Below are 13,482 nucleotides of genomic sequence, written 5' to 3'. Positions count from 1 at the left end.
AAGGAGACAAAGGGTGTCCCCGATGATCCTTGGTGGTCTGCGGAAACTCGTATACGAGTCGGAATTTCTTGGGAAGTGTGGGTCGTCACCCAGACTTCCCTAAGAAGGCAGAGTGCTGGAGTCACGAGGTACTTAGCGCTAGGCGTTTTCGGAAGATTGAACAGGTTTTGGCGGACGGAACAGAAGGAGGAGGGGGCGGGAAAGGGAGCGTTCTCATCCGCAAAGGAGTCACCTCGTTTATGGCTGTTGGGGGTGGGGGTGCTGAGAGTCTGCTGCAGCTGTGAAGGCCTGAGGCGGGGATTTATGGCTGTCGGGGGAGGGGCCTGAGGGTCCGCCGGGGCCGTGAAGGCCTGAGGCGGGGAGCTTTCCCTCCTCGTCCCCAAGCGTCAGGGCCTTGCCGGACGATCACGGTCAATGGCACTGCGATAGCTCGGGGAAGAGTGGCCCACCCTGGGGGGGGGAAACTTACCTAAAGGCCAGAGAGGAGTGGTGAGTGTGATGAGCCAGCGCCAGAAAAAGAGGATGAGGGCAAGCTGCTTCTGGTGTTGGGGGAAGACGGGGCCCAGTTGGGGTGTCCCGTCTCCCGGGTTTAGGCACCAATGAAAGGAAAGGAGCGACACACAACAGCAATTCACCGGAGAGTTCCGCTTTATTAGGGAAAGGTGCTGGGTTATATAGGAAGGGGCATAGGGTGATTGTGGTGTTACTTTTACGGGGCTGGTGGCTGTTGGCTAGGTGCTGGGATTGGGAGGGGGGCGAGAGGTGATTGGGCTTCAGGTGGCGCCAGCGGGAACCGAGGACCCCGAAAAGAAGCCGGAAGTTTGCCATCTTACTGGTGGGGACCCTTCAATTACTATCTCTTTGTTAATATTCTTTGTTCATATTATTTTCCTTCAGTTGCTTTTCCGTGTCTTTCCTTTAGCTTTTAACATATGTAAGGCAATTTAAAAAATCCTTGTCTTACATCTACTGCCTGCGTTCCTTCATGGGCAGGTTCAGCTGTTATTCCTATCATAATACATAATTTTGATTCCTTGCATAACTTGTGATTTTGGTTGAAAATTGGACGTAAAAAAGAGCAACCTCTCCCAAAGAATCCAATATATATATTATAAACCTACTGTAATCAAAACGGTATGGTCATGGAATTAAGAGTTCTGGACAGATGGAAAAGAATAAAGAGTTGCATGTGTTAACAACTAATCTTTGACAAGGATTCAAAGAGAAAACAATAGAGAAAATATCATCAATAAATTGTACAGAGAAAGCTGGATAGTCAAATGCAAAAGAATGAAATTTGACATAATCTATTCTTACATAAGAAGTAACTAAACGTGAAAGAAAGACTTAAATGCAAGACCTGAAAATAGAAAACACTTCAAGTAAAATATTGGGAAAACTTATATTGACATGGGCAATGATTTTTGAATATGACAGCAAATGTGCTGAAGAAAAAAAACAAAAATAAACATTGAGACTAAAGCAAACTAAAAATACTCTGCACATAAAAGGAATGAATAAAAAAAACTATAGTGGAAAATTAAGGAAGGGAAAATTATATATACAAATCACATATCTGATAAGGTGTTAAATCTAGAATATAGAAGGAAGTCCTATAACTCAGGGGCAAAAATTCCTCACAAAACTTGATTTAAAAATGGGCAGTAAACCTGAGTAGAAATTTTTTCAGTGAAGATACACAAAAGGCCAGCAGGTATATGAAAAAAAAGGTCAATATCAGTAATCATCATAGATATAAAAACCAAACAGCAATGAAATAATAGGATGATTATTAACAAAACAACAAAAGATAACAGTTGTCAAGGATCTGGAGATTAGGGATTTCTTGTATGCCGTCAGAAATGTAAATTGGTGCAGCATTTATTGAAAATTGTATTGAAGTTCCTCAAAAAATAAAAACAACTACCATATGATACATCAACTCCTCTCCTAAGTATATATCTAAAAATAATATATCCACTCTCCCTTGTTTATTGTAGCATCATTCACAAAGTCCAAGACATGAAAAAACCTACTTGTCCAATAATCTATAAGGAGAAAAAGGAAATGGGATATAGATGTCCACACACACACACACACACACACACACACACACACACACACACACACATATACAGGGACTATTCAGGGACTAAAAGAAATTTTGCCATTTGGACAACATGTATGAATCTGGAGGACATTATGGCTGTTAATTCAGACACAGTATGATAAATACTGTATGATTTTACTGATAAGAGGAATCTCAAAATGTCTAGCTAATGGAAGCAGTTAGAATGGTGACTGCCAGGGCCTATGGGATGAGGAAAATGGGGAGATGATACACAAAGGGTGAAAACATTCATTTATAAGGTGAAAAAATTGGGGCATCCAATGTACAGCTTTGTGATTTTAGTTAACAATACTATAGTGTATACTGAAATTTGCTAAGTGAATGCACAAAATAGTGGTAACTGTGTAAGATGATGGGTGTGATAATTATCTTGATTGTGGCAGTCATTTCACAGAATATAATGATATCAAATTACCAAATTGTGCACCTTAAATATATATAATATTTGTGAATTATATACCAATAAAGCTGGAAAATTTAACATATGGCCATCTCAATAGACACAGTAACAGCATTTGACAAAGGACAACATATATTTATCATAAGAATTCTCAAAAAATTAAAAGGATCTTATCTCAGTGCAATTAAGGCCACCTATGAGGATACTAAAGCTCAAACCATAATTAAGAGGGACAATAGAAAGTTTCCCCTGTAAGATCTGGTGCAGACAATGTTGCCAACTCTCACGACTTCTTTTCTGAATAATAGTGAAAGTCCAACACAGCAGTTAGACAAGAAAAATGAATAATAGACATCCAAATAGGAAAAAGAAGAAAACAAATTGTGTGTTTTTTCAGATGATGTATCATATATAAATATGTAACACCAAGAAACTCAATTTAGGAAAGAGTACTAATAAATTCACTAAGGTTGCTGAACACAAAATCAACATACACAATATGGTATGTTTCTATAACAAACAATAAACTATCAAAAATTAGAAAACAATCCCATTCACAATGCAAAAAAAAAAATGAAATACTGAGGAAGATACTTACCAAAAGAAGTTTGGTTTTATTTCAATATTTTTAAATATGCCAAGACTCACTTTTGTTACCCATGTAAGATAGCTTTACACTGGGGCGTGTTCTGTGTGTGCTTAGGAAGAATGTATATTAAGGGGCTGTTGGATGGCATGTTCTATATGATGTCTGTTAGGTCTGTTTGGTCTAAACTACAATTAAAGTCTAATGATTCCTTACTGTCCAAAGTATCAATCCAATGTTGAAAGTGGGAAAACAACTGTTTCCTGTTTCAAGGACTGAAGTTTTAACTATGCTAGTGTAAATCTGGTATTTATTCTCTCTTCTGTGACCTGTTAATTTCATACTTTAAAAGAAGCCCATAAAATAGGATGAATCCTGCATAGTGTGGTTGATGAAATAGAAGTATATTTAGATAATGTCATGAAGACCAAGACCTTCTTTCCTGAGAGTATCATAGAACTCGGTAGTTGTGTCCAGGGATAGCTCCTTTGGATGTGAGTGGCTCTTGGAGAGGAAATATGTGCTATTTTAGGAAAAGAATGTTATACCTATGTCAGTTCTCTTCAGTTTTTCAAAAGTATCTAGGGCATAGTCCAAGAACACATACAATTGGATAATTTGGCTAATAACAACATATCTGATCAGATGGTCTGTTCAGATTGGGGATGATTTTTGGCCTATTGCTTTAATCTAGGATCTATGGCTCTTGGCAATAGATTCAATTCTGTCTTACCAGCAGCTTTACTGATGATGTTTGTAAAGTCAGATTTTAGAGGCCAATTTGATGCCTGATATTTTGTATTGTGTCACTTGTCTTCGTGTATGTTTTGTTTCTCTGACTACAATGTAAGTTTAAGTGTTATTTTGGAAAATTTAACATGTTCAGTAAGTAAATAACCCAGTGGTTAATTTTCTCTGATGAGTGTGATCTTCTTCATATTGGAGAGACTTGTATTAACATTTTAAATAGTCCCTAACCTTTTATTTTATATAGAATGGCTCTTTTAGAAATTGTGCTGTTTTCTCTCAGGTGCATCTTATTCTTTCTTAAGAATTTATTTTAATTTAGTTAATCTAATTTCCTTTCCCTGCATTTTAAATGTTTCCTGCTTAATATGGATTATACTTCGGAAGAGTGGTGGAATTTGGTATTTTGTGTATTCAATAATATGGTATTTGTATTTATAAATATTATATTTTGCTGTTATTTGTTCTCCCCAAATAAGAAAACTGACTACAAGTTCCAATAAAGTTTGGAGGTTATCCACTTGTAAATTTCACCATTGTGTACATGGTGCAGGGCAGATAAATAAGTGATACACCCTTTTAATTACATAAAAAACTGGGCAAAATTCTTGGGAACCAGAAATTACTCTAGGATTCCAAGAATTTCATACACAGATTGTTGACCTTTAATGGAATATTCATGTAATGCTGATTAGGGAAATGCCATAATGTATAAGGGCTAGAAACAATGTCGAATACTAGAGGAATTGAAATTATATGCAATAATTCATCAACATAGACAAACAAATAAAAACCTCTCTTTGCCCTGGCATCAAATACAATTAAATAAAAACAATTAAGCCAAAAAACAATGTATATACTATATTTGATCTTTGTGTAGGAGGTATTGTAAATTCATTTTTATTTTATATGACGGTACCCCTGACCTACCCAAGATAAAATTGAGAAGAATGTCAGGTAAAATTGACTTATATAAAAGAAAACACTTTGAAGTTTTGTCCATGTAAACAAATAAGAACAGGATAGAAAAGTATAGGTAAAATGTCAGTATTTCCAGAATCTCTCACTTGGCCTTATTGCATCTCCATATCAATTGGTGTTTGCAGAGGGAGAGAAGTAGTCCATCTCCATATGAATAGGTGATTACTTGGTGGAGTGAGGACATATCTGGACCAGAGAGGTTGGATGGGGCCTCTTTTGGCAGATGGGTCATGAGAGACATGGGCAAGCAAAAGTGGATGACTGCTTGCCCATAAATGGCAATAAATGGTTTCTCCCCCTTTATTTCTCCCTTTGACTGATTTTTGGTTTCACATGTAATTTGCCCTGTGTTGGGAACAGGTTTCCTCCAGAGTTAAAGTAAAATGAAGCATTATGATTTCTGAATATTTATCATTCATATAGCTTTGATTCTTTTAAAACAAATGACAACTTAGAAGGGAAATGGAATAAGATGAATTATATCCCATGATCTTATAACTGTGGATTATGTGAAAATACAGTTGAGCATAGTCTGACTGGCATGATGATTCCAAGCCTACATGTGGTTCTGCAGGAGTGAGTAGGGCCAGAAGCCCTTTCCATTTGCTTTTTTTTCTGGCTCAGTGGTTAAAGAAGCAAAGAGAGGTACAGTATGGAGGCAGAGGTGGTAACCTTTTTTCTAACTGTTTATCTTTGGCAAGATGAGTGAGGAAATGAGGAAAGAAATAAGAATGCCATATAGGACTTTCAGTTCAGGGTGAATGGTTTAGTTTATATTGTTAGAGCAGGACAAAGATATTTATCCATCTTATAAGGAAGTAAATGTGTTCACATGCAGGTTATGTTGGACAACATCCTTAAAGGCAAGTGTCAGACCCGTGAAGAGAACACTGCTGTGTTCAAACAAAGACATATCTAGTGCAGATTCTGCTAGTGGCTAAGGAAATCAAAGTATGTTAGTGCATATGAAAATAACTTGGCAACAAAAGTACAAATTTGTGATGATTAACTATGAATAGTTATGAATCAGGGGATGGCAGGGAAAATGCTGAGGTGCCAGGTTTCTGATAAAAATAATGAGGGGCCACTACACAATGTAGCTGTTTTATTTTTTTCCTTGAGGATAGTGCCATAGATCTGACTTCAGTGTTCTACGTTTAAAGATAATCCATAATTCAACCCTCTATTAACAAGGAAATATGAAGCAGACATATTTTATGTGCAATTCAGTACACCTCCATTGCAAGGGAACACATGAGTATAAACTTAATATTCAAAGTATAAATGGTTTTTATAAACATTTTTTAGCAAATTTAAGCCACAGGAAAATGTACAGTCAAATAAATAATATGTTTACAATTTTCTAAGTCAGCGAGTGGCTTACTTATACAGATTACCTTATATACATTGTCATTCTCATTCATAAAATGATGTCTATAAATACACTGTCAAAATTTAGAAAACAACTTACAAGTATGTATTATTCTCTATATAAAATATTCTTCATGTTCCGTCTGATTTCATCAACTACCCTTCTAGTGTTATAATCAAAATAAAATTAAATACTATTTGAATTAAATTTTTTTTATTGTGATTTCTTATATTGACTCATGTTCGCATTTTGTTTTATGCTGTTACCATGCTTTTATGAAGACCATTACCAAAACAGATTCTGAAATTTCATGTCTGATTTAATGCATCCTTCTATAAAGTCATACTTACTTTACTTCCAAGTTCTCTTATTTCCAGCGAAACCATTATTGAAGCTTTTGAAAGTAAGACCAGACTTGACAAAAATATAAGAATGATATAAAAATGAATACATGAATCAAGCAGGCTTCTTTAGTATGTCTTTAAATTGTACTTGGTGTAGACAGCATACTCTCTCCTTTATGAATATTTCAACATCATGCACTGTTTCTGACTTGCCCTCGAAAAAATCCCATTTATAATTTTGGAATAAGTGGAATAATTAAAGGAGGAAGAATTATATGTACATCTGCCAAGGAATTAGACTTGAATGACACCCACCATTACTGAGATAAGTCTCTCCTTAGTTGTGAGTGGTTAAGAACATGGAACATAAAATATTCTGCTTTGGCACACTGAATATTTTGAGCTGAAGCACTTGAGAAAAAGTGGATGCAGTCAGGACCCCCTGACCTGCCCAGGTCTGTCCAAAAGCAGATCATAACACTTGTTATTGGAAAGTGCTCTCCCTGCGAATCTTATCATTGCAAACTGGGAGTTGATGCCAAAATGGGCCAGTACAACTTATCTTATCTTTTTATTTAATTTTCTCTTTATATTTTTCTATTTCTTAGGTACTTTCCTATAATTTCCCACCCTGATCTCAAGCTCCTTTACTTATTACACACCCACAGCTTATTATTCTTTGTTAAAAGTATATAAGATTATGGTTATAACAGCTTCTTCATGTTAATTTTCCTTATGAAGCCACCTATGGGCACATACAAAATAAAATAAAATGTGCGTGCTTTTCTCCTGTTAATCTGTCTTGTGTTAGTCCAATACCTAGTTGAGGCATACAACCTAAGACAGTAGAAGCAATTTGGCCTCCCCTACACGGGGATGACACACAGAAATTCCTGTGTGAGGACACAGAATTTTTCCCTGTTATTGTGAGAGTTTGCATATGGCTTTTGATATTCTGATGGAAAAGGAAGGGTTGGAAAAAAAAGGGTAAGGTGCAGTATGTTTTCCATTCAGATGTACAGGTATTTTTTATGATAATTTCCATGATGTGTACTATTAAAAAAAGTTAATTGAACATTTGAGAGAAAATTTAGATTTAATTTATCCTAGAAAATGATGTGATGAAGTTAAACTAAGAAAAATTTCAAGTATTGGCATGTGCAAGAAACTCCTGATTTCATTATGTCCTTTTGCAATTACAGTAGGCAATTTAAAGCTTTGGTTGTCTAAAATGGTGCTTTTAGTGATTTAATATGCCTACGACGCAACTGGGGATCTTGTTGCCATGCTTAGTATCCTTCAAGATGTCTGGGTGTGGATATGCATTTCTAACAAGCTCCACATTACTCTGATGCTTCTAGAACACTGCTTATGCTTTGAATAGCAAGATTTCAAGAGGCAATCGAGTGGAGAACATTCATCCTAAAAAGCTTGGATAGGAGTTTTTTCTTCCAGCACCCTTGTCATCTGTTTTTGTTACACACTGTGCTGAAAACCTGAAAATTATTGGTTGTTAATTAACATAGAAAGTGAACATAGCAATAGAAAAACCATTTTCTTTTCTTTCATTTTTATTCTCCACTGGTAAATTGAAATGAGTGCTTGAACATTTTTGTACTGTTTGTTCTAAGTTTTTCCTTTTGGTCTCCCTTTATGAATATTCAAAGTATTTAACTTTGAATTTAACTTCTGGTTCTTAAAATCTATATATGTTGAAAATCAGTTATATTATCCAGAAAAAAATCCTAATTATCTAATACTTTCCTACTATTTTGTAAGAAAATCTCCATTTATGTTAATATTCACTATTAAACACATACATGTATAGAACACATGGCTGATCATATACATTTAATACTTTTATTGAATAAACTTTGAAAAACAAAATGTTTATTTAATCAATTATATAAAACTGTTTTATATATGTTAATAGTCAACTACCAGATTCCATGACTCTGCTCCATTTAGGAGAAATAATTTTTGTCCCATGATTACTGATAAGGTTAAAATATTAAAACATTCAATGGAAATATTGTATGAGACTAAGCCAGTCTATTTCTGACTGGGGGACTGATGAAGGGCAGTGAGCCTGTGGTATCTACATCTTTATCACTGAGCCATTACACTGTAATAACGTTGAAAACAAGATATTTATAGAAAATCTACTTTAAAATAATTCAAACCAAAATGTAAAGTGCAGAGAGATGACCGTATCAGGTGGTATCAATCTCATAATTTTCAATATTTACTATTTCCAAATGTGGTATGAGAATCCATTCTAAATTGCTTCATAGAGTTGATCCCTCAAATCTTATGTATGTTTCTGACCAAGAGGAACCTCTTTTGTGTTACAACTTTGCTGAAAGCTTTCTTCACATCTTTGTTTGTCAGGGTGTATATGAGAAGATTTACCAGCAGGGTGAGCACACAGTAGAATATGGAGACCACTTTACCAACGGTGAAGTTGTACTTGGCTGGAGGCAGACATTGGCAAAGATGATGGTGCCATAGTAGATGGTGACAACAGTAAGGTGGGAGGCACAGGTAGAGACAGCTTTCTTCTGAGCCTCCAAGGAAGACAGTCTGATTATTGGTACCACCATGTGTTCATAGGATGACATGGTGAGGAGAAAAGAACCGAGAATCACATCAGAGTTACATAAATAGCTCAAGGCCTCCACCTAGAATGTGTCTTAGCAAGAGAGTTTATAGATGGGGTCTGAATCACAAAAGAAATGGTTGACCTTCCGGGGGGCCACAGAAGTTCAGATGAGAGATTAGTATGGTAGATAGAAGAGGGGCAGTGAAGCCCCCCAATCCAAGACCAAGCAGAGAAACTTCAGGCACACTGGAATACTCATGAGCACTGAGTATTGTAGAGGGTTGCAGATGGCCAGGTACCGGTCCATAGGGCCATCACTACCAGGAGGATGCACTCAGTAGCTCCCCACGGAGGAAAAAGAAATCGTACTGCGCTATACAGCCAGACACAGAGATGGTGACACCCCTGTGACAGGCAGGTGGCCAGCAGTTTAGGTACTGTGACTGTGGTGTACCAGATCGCCAGGAAGGACAGATTTCCTAAGAAAAATGTACATCGGGCATCTGGAGTGTGGGCTCCATCACAAGTGAGTATGATGATGGTGTTTTGCCAGAAGGGGACAGCAGATACACAGTGAGAAAGATCACAAACAATGTGAGTCTCAGGTAGAAAATACCAGGAAACCCTAAGAAAAATGGAACTTGATCACTGTGGTCTGGTCTGTCACCTCCATAGCTCATCCTCTCTGATCTGGAACCAACAAAGCCCGGATGATAGATGAGCCAGAATGGGATATTTTAATATTCATTTACTTCATGATGATAAAGGACCGCCAAACATATTATAATTAATGGCTTCCAAAAACATAATTGCTGTCTTTATAAACAGTTTGCATGAATTAGCTCATTTAATTTAAATAATACACCTCCAAGGTAAATAACCTAATAATTTACTCTGCAAATGAAGATATTAAAGGGAGGAAGCAGTTTTCCCCTCAGTTTACATCACTTTAAGTGTTGGGGGTAGAATTTGTATCTACGTAGGGGGAATATGAATGTTCACAATCTGAGCTAATCCTTGCAGAAATGTGGTTACTAGAAGAACATGGCATTCTCCATCCCAGAGGAATACACACCCTAGACATTAGATGCTGAATACATCCACAGCAATGCCTAGTCAGAGACCTGTAGATCCAGGAAAGAGAAGGCTTCAGAACAGAGCTCCTAAGCCATGCCGGTTTCCTCATGAAGACAGAGGGCTGCTTTGGTTTTTAACATTGTGACCCTCATTATATGCCATCATTCAGAACTTAGGGGGAAATTTATACATGAATAAACTGTATATCTAGTAAACAGAATAGTAGTCAACATGTACATGAAAAAATATTTTGTTAAAAAAGAAATACAAGGAATCCAGATTGGTAAAGAAGAAGTTAAATTGTCACTATTTGCAGATGACATGATATTGTATATAAAAAAACCCTAAAGACTCCACTCCAAAATTACTAGAACAAATATCAAAATTCAGCAAAAGTTGCAGGATACAATATTAACACACAGAAATCTGTGGCTTTCCTATACACTAACAATGAACCAATAGAAAGAGAAATCAGGAAAAACAACCTCCATTCACAATTGCATCAAAAAAGAAAATACCTAGGAATAAACCTAACCAAAGAGAAGTGAAAGACTTATACTCTGAAAACTACAAGTCACTCTTAAGAGAAATTAAAGGGGGACACTAACAGATGGAAACTTATCCCATGCTCATGGCTAGGAAGAATTAATATTGTCCAAAATGGCCACCCTGCCCAAAACAATATACAAATCTTGATGCAATCCCTATCAAATTACCAGCAACATTCTTCAATGAACTGGAACAAACAATTCAAAAAATTCATATGGAAACACCAAAGACCCCGAATAGCCAAAGCAATCTTGAGAAAGAAAAATAAAGTGGGGGGATCATATTCCCCAACTTCAAGCTCTACTACAAAGCCACAGTAATCAAGACAATTGTGGAACTGGGCACAAGAACAGAGCCAAAGACCAATTGAACAGAATAGAGACCCCAAACATTAACCCAAACATATATGGTCAACTAATATTCGAAAAAAGTAGCCATGGACATACAATGGGGGAAATGAGAGTCTCTTCAACAGATTGTGCTGGCAAAACTGGACAGCTACATGTAAGAGAATGAAAACTGGATCACTGTCTAACCCCATACACAAAAGTAAACTCCAAATAGATCAAAGACCTGAATGTAAGTCATGAAACCATAAAATTCTTGGAAAAAAACATAGGCAAAAATCTCTTTAGACATAAACATGGGTGACCTCTTCTTGAACATATTCTCCCCAGGCAAGGGAAACACAGGCAAAAAATGAACAAGTGGGACTTTATCAAGCTGAAAAGCTTCTGTATAGCAAAGTACACCATGAATAGAAACAAAAAGGGTATCCTACAGTATGGGAGAATATATTCATAAATGACAGATCCGATAAAGGGTTGACATCCAAAAATATATAAAGAGCTCACGCACCTCAGCAAGAACAAAAAGCAAACAATCCAATTAAAAAATGGGCAGAGGAGCTGAATAGACAGTTCTTTAAAGAAAGAAATTTCAGATGGCCAACAGACACATGAAATGATGCTCCACATCGCTTGTTCTCAGAGAAATGCAAATTAAAACCACAATTAGATATCACCTCACACCAGCAAGGATGGCTACCATTCAAAAGACAAACAACAACAAATGTTGGAGAGGTTGTGGAGAAAGGGGAACCCTACTACACTGGTGGTAGGAATGTAAATTAGTTCAACCCATTGTGAAAAGCAGTATGGAGGTTCCTCAGAATGCTCAAAATAGACTTACCATGTGAACCCAGGAATTCCACTCCTAGGAATATACCTTATGAATGCAGCACTCCAGTTTGAAAAAGACAGATGCACCCCCTATGTTTATAGCTGCACTGTTTACAATAGCCCAAGAAATGGAAGCAACCTAAGTGTCCACCAGTAGATGAATGGATAAAGAAGATGTTGGTACATATACACAATTGAATATTACTCAGCTATAAGAAAAATACATATCCTACCATTTGCAACAACATGGATGGGAGCTAGAGCGTATTATGCTCAGTGAAATAAGCCAGGTGGAGAAAGGCAAGTACCAAATGATTTCACTCATATGTGGAGTATAAGAAAAAAAGGAAAAACTGAAGGAACAAAACAGCAGCAGAATCACAGAACCCAAGAAATGGACTAACAATTACCAAAGGGAAAGGGAGACTGGAGAGGATGGATGGGAAGGGAGGGATAAGGGCAGGGAAAAAAGAAAGGGGCATTATGATTAGCATGTATAGTAGTGTAGGGTGGGCACGGGGAGGGCTGTGCAACACAGAGAAGATAAGTTAGTGATTTTACAGCATCTTACTATTGCTGATGGATAGTGACTGTGAAGAGGTATGTGGGGGGGGGGGACTTGGGTGAAGGGGGGAGCCTAGTAAACATAATGTCTTTCATGTAATTTGTATATTAATGATACCAAAATAAAAAAATATATATATGTATATATACATATATATATACATATATATATATACATACATACACATATACATACACATATACATATATATGTGTATAATTATGTATGTATAATGTATGTATATATATGTATATATAATTATATAATTATGTATATATAATTATGTATATATATATTATGTATATTATGTGTATATACATATATATATATATATATATACACATATACATACACATATACATATATATGTGTATAATTATGTGCATGTAAGAAAATAAAATAAAAATATTTTGTTAAAAGCTTACTATTCTTAGATACTTGTTTTTTAAGTCAGTGTATCCACCAGTTTTTCTACACTGGTTAGAAACAATCAACCATAAAATTTTTCTTTTTTTAAATTGGAAACTACAATACTATATTTGTTTCTCATGTACAACATAGTGACAAATGTACATTACCAAATGCTCACCATGCTAGATATAGTTATACCCTGCTACGACACCAAAATATTTCAGTGTATTATTAGTTATATTTATCTATGCTGTGCTTCCATTCCTATGACTACTTTTATTTTATAATTTGAAGTTTTGTGCAGAAGAGGATGAAGGGGTGGTTGATAAAGGTGAAGGGGAATAAAAGAGACACAAACTCCAAGCTAATAATTTTAAATTCAAAAGTCCATTAATCCTTTAGTGGACATAGAGTTTCTTTCCATAGCATAAGAACACTTTACATGAGACATAGAGTCATACCAAATATAAGAAATACAATATGCTAGTTATAATTATGTTGCATTTTTATCAAAATAAAAAATAGATAAGTATCAT

At 36.0% G+C, this 13,482-nt stretch overlaps 2 pseudogenes; one reads left to right on the top strand and one right to left on the bottom strand.

The window, feature by feature from the left end:
• LOC140846037 (olfactory receptor 5F1-like) overlaps nt 1–13,482 on the top strand; it is a 62,741-nt pseudogene that overhangs the window by 37,402 nt on the left and 11,857 nt on the right.
• On the bottom strand, nt 8,866–9,836 carry LOC108400506 (olfactory receptor 5A2-like; annotated as a pseudogene).

This window comes from Manis javanica, chromosome 14 (genome assembly GCF_040802235.1).
Source record: "Manis javanica isolate MJ-LG chromosome 14, MJ_LKY, whole genome shotgun sequence".
Lineage (NCBI taxonomy): Eukaryota > Metazoa > Chordata > Mammalia > Pholidota > Manidae > Manis > Manis javanica.
The sequence above is the reverse complement of the archived record's forward strand: the minus strand, read 5'-3'. Positions and strand labels throughout refer to the sequence as shown.